The following is a 4,693-nucleotide window of genomic DNA, read 5'->3' on the forward strand; positions in this document are numbered from 1 at the left end:
TTTGGTTGCTGGAAGCCTATACAACAAGCAACCAAGTAACTTGGTCGCTGAAGGATGTCAAAAAACGTGGGAAAAATGAGCGACAGTATTGGCGTCGAGTGTTCCAACGACCAAACAACTTGGTTGCTGGAACTTCATACCAGCAACCAAATATTAGTCGCTGGAAGCCTATACAACCAGCAACCAAAAAAGGTGGTCGCTAAAGGATGCCAAAAAATGTGGGGAAAATGGGCGGAAGTATTGGCGTCGAGTGTTCCAGCGGCCAAACGATCTTGGTCGCTATAACTTCTTACCAGCGACCATAATTTGGTCGCTTAAAGCCTCCACAACCAGCAACCAAGGAAATTGGACGCTGAAGGATTCAGAAAAAGGTGGGAAAAATGGACGACAGTATTTGGCGCCAAGTGTTCTAGCGACCAAGCGGTATTGGTCCCTGGAACTTCATATCAACGACTAGATATTGGTCGTTGAACATTCGACGACCAAATATTCAGCAGCCCATGTTAAGTGGTTGCTAAAAATCGTTATTAGGGACCACTCTTTGGTTGCAAAAAACTAACCTTTTTACCAACCATTTTGTGGTCGGTGAATTCTTTAGTGATTTACAAGTTAGGTGGTTAGAGTAAACTAAGGTTTATCAATGCCTAGACTAATTGAAAGTTAACTTTTATAGTGAATTTTATTGGCAAGTTTGCCCGAAGGTTTTTTTATCGAGTTAGGAATTTTTCTCCGTAATCATATATGGTGTTATTTACTTTTTGTTGCTTTTGATCTGAATGTTTGTGATTGTTTAAATATAGGAATTAAAATAATTAATTACCTTAATTATCTAGAAAAAATTAGTAAGTGATTTGTTCCTTTTAATTAGTTTAATTTTGTATTTGGGTCTAAACTATTTAGTAAATTTAAACTTTCACCACTTAAAAGTGATTAATTTGGATACAATACTACACGTTTCAGTGTATCTATTTTTTTTCTTAGGTAAAAATCATGATATGATTTAGAGATGAATTGAGCAAAATTAAAAAGAAGAGGTTTGGAGCTTAACTAGATAAAAAAAAAAAAATTAAAAATGGTGGAGTTGCATAGCTACCAGGAAGCTAGGGAATTGATTGGAAGCTTTGGAGAGTTGATTGGGTGAATTTACAAGTATTGGGGATTGAATTTAACATTTGGATAGATTAATGACCAAAATAGATGAAATAAGAACCATGTGGCTCAATTTGAACATTTTTAGAACTTGAACGATCAAATTTGAATAAACCAAAAGTTGAAGGAACAAATTGGCAAAGAACTATATTTCAGGGAGTTAATGTGCAATAGTTTAAGAACTTCGGGCCCATGGTCCCGAGCTTGTGCTCCACGATCATAACTGAGGTTATTTGGTAGAATAATTCTTCTCAAACAGGGCCACGTAGGTTCTATTTTTCCGGGGGCACTTGTCCCTCCCTGTTTTTCTAGCAGGCCTCTATTTGGAATGAGTGTCACATCTAGGTAGCATGTAGGGTCGGTAATTCGGGTTGTTCTTATTCAATTGGAAATCTTGCTTTTTCATTTTAAAACGAGGACAATTTTAGTACTTTGAAGGCACGATTTTCAAGGTTTATATAAGACTATAAAAAGATCCAATCTAAGTCAATAAAACGCACCATATCTTGTAAAAGCTTAAAGCGATATAATGAGGTTCTCGTCATCTCTCAAGTTTTCTCAAAGGTAAAGAAAATGTAATTCCAATATGCCTTGAAGAGATTTATATTTAAAGGTTGAGGTTAATTGGTGCAAAAATTTCCACCTATTAGACGAGGTATACAAAACCCCCCACTTATTGAAATTGGCGGAAAATGTCCTTGTTTGAACTCGAAGTTTGTTTTACCACCATGCCGTCCAATTTTTTCAATAAAAAGCTGTGAAATGACAAATATACTTTCCTACTTAAATAAAAATAAAAGATAAAAAAATAAAATGTAATTCAACTATAGTCTCAAAATTTTCAAAAAAGTACAAATGAGCCATGAATAAATAATTAAAAAAATCTAAACTAAGAAAAAAGTCACATCCTCTTCCTTCTTTCTCTCCAATCACCACCACCGTCAGAAAAAAATCACATCATGTTCCTTCTTTCTCTCCAATCAGCACCACCGTCGTTACTATCACCACCACCACAAAAATATGATCCTTGTTCTTTAGGCCTATAAATGAAGCTAGAACAATAAAAGGATGGCACCTGACAATGGAACGCACATTGACGACTATCGGAGCCGAAGAGAAATCGAACACAAATCGATCTAGGGGGAAATCATATGGTGCTAGTGGCAGCACATAGAACTTTTTCCCTTTTTTCTAGCTCAAAAAATTAATCTTGCATCCTCAGCCTTGTGGACACTAAATTTCTCATAAGCTATAATGAAGAGTTTTCCCCTATTTTATCGATTCGTACAATTGATAACTCTTTGCTTAACCTGTAGTAAAAATTGTGCTTGCCTCTAACCAAATTGACTATGGCCAAGCACTCAATCGTCACCTATCGACACTATCTAGCTAGATGGGTGGATGAAAGATTGAATTGTCATGGTTCACATTGGGGTGTATTGGCACCTGAATCTCACATTGAAAGTATGTGTTTTATTTTTGTGGTTTATATAAGCTTGAGTTTTCCAACCTCAATGGTTAGCTTTTGGAGTATGGCGAGTGCATTACCCAAATGGTCATTGAACTTTGTAAAAGATTTTCACGAGATCACTGAACTTTAAAAATCATTCAATTCATCACTGAACTCTACAAAAGGTTTCCACGGGGCCATGAACATAAAAAATTACCAAATTCATTATTGAACTTTGCAAAAACTTTCCTAGAGGTCACTAAAGTTCAATGACCCTGTGGAAACCTTTTACAAAGTTTAAAAATTTAGTGAACTCCAGGAATCTTTTGTAAAGTTCAGTGACCCCGTGATTTTTTTTTGCAAAGTTTAGTAACGAATTGGGTGATTTTTAAAGTTTAGTGACTCTGTGGAAACCTTTTGCAAAGTCGAGTGATGAATTGGGTGATTTTTGAACTTTGGTGACCCTGTGGAAACTTTTTATAAAGTTCAGTGACCATTTGGGTAATTCACACGAGTATGGCACTTCCAAGCTCTATAACAATGGTATCATAGCAGGCATCATGTCTACCGGTCTCGATCACCACTTAGGGTGTATGGGCACCTACTCCACGTGGATGTCGGGTCGGAAGTGTGGTGGTTTGTCATGGTTCCCATTAGGGTATATGGATACCTGAATCGTACATCGGAAGTAGAGGCTTTCTTTGTATGGTTTATATAAGCTCGGGCTTTCCAACCGCAATGGCTAGCTTTTGGGATCTGACTCTTTCATGTTATATGACATGAATTTACTCATTTCTTGTGGACTTTAAGAGTTTTGAGGTGGATGAAGGGGTCGGTATCGTAGATCGAGAGACAACCATGAACATTATTAGCTAGGAGATTACGAGGAAAGGATGGGAGAGAGAGAGATATTAGAAAGAGAGTGAGGTGACGGCAGAGGAACTCATTTGTACTTTTTTTGAAAAATTTGAAACTATGATTGTAATTATTTATTTATTTACTATTTTTTTAAATTTAAATATGAGGATATATTCGTTATTTTATAACTTTTTATTGAGAATATGAACGACAAAGAATAAAACGAACTTCTAGTTTCAAACAACGACCTTTTTTGCCAAGTCTAATAAGTGGGTGGGTGCTCCAATCTGCTTTGAAGGTTGTATTATTTTTTTTTATCAAACCACCCGACTTATGATTTCATCCAATTTTTTTATATTTTTATAGTTCAATCATATTCAGCCATACCTTTTGCGGATAGAATTATGATGAAACCTTGTTGGACTCTTTAATTCAATAAATTGCTCATTTTAGTTGATGTCTTGTGATTGTTGACTGTTGCTAATGAATTGATTGTCATTATACTATTTGGTCGATTTTGGGATTGCTTTTGGAGTTCATGATTATACCGAGAGGCAATTCATGTTTATAGCTCAAATAATACTAGGTCTTGTAGAGTAAGGAATATACTTAGTGCATTCTTTTATGATATTCTAATTTTGTCTTGCATATTATTTATTTCCATCATTCTTAGAGAGCTAGTTGAGTCGCAAGTAAAAATTGGATTAACCTATAGAGACATAACTAACATATAGGAAATATCGACTCTTAACATAAAAAGCGAATTGGTTATTAATGGGCAATTGAGGATAAAAGTTGGTTAACAATGATGTATTTAGGATCCGAGTGCGTCTTATAATTGTTTGTGTTAAAATAATCAGAAACCAAACTCAATCATTAATCGGGTGTTCCAAATTAAAACTAGTTTTAATTACATTTAACTAGTAAATATCAGTAGCTCTCTGTACTTGTATATGATACTATTCACTCTCGAGATTATTTCGCAACAATCCACATAATGGCCTATGGGTCAGGTAACATTATATGTAAATAAGTATTTATTATACCGATCATAACATCATTGGGGCTCTCTCTCTCTCTCTCTCTCTCTCTCTCTCTCTCTATATATATATATATATATATAATGTTTCAGTTTTCTAATTAGTTTCTGCTACTGCCATGGGAGTTTTTTCACATCTTATTTTAGTTTCTTCCTCAATTATTCTTCTTCCATTCATGTTTAAATATTATGTTGAG

This window comes from Olea europaea, unplaced genomic scaffold (assembly GCF_002742605.1).
Source record: "Olea europaea var. sylvestris unplaced genomic scaffold, O_europaea_v1 scaffold1726, whole genome shotgun sequence".
NCBI lineage: Eukaryota > Viridiplantae > Streptophyta > Magnoliopsida > Lamiales > Oleaceae > Olea > Olea europaea.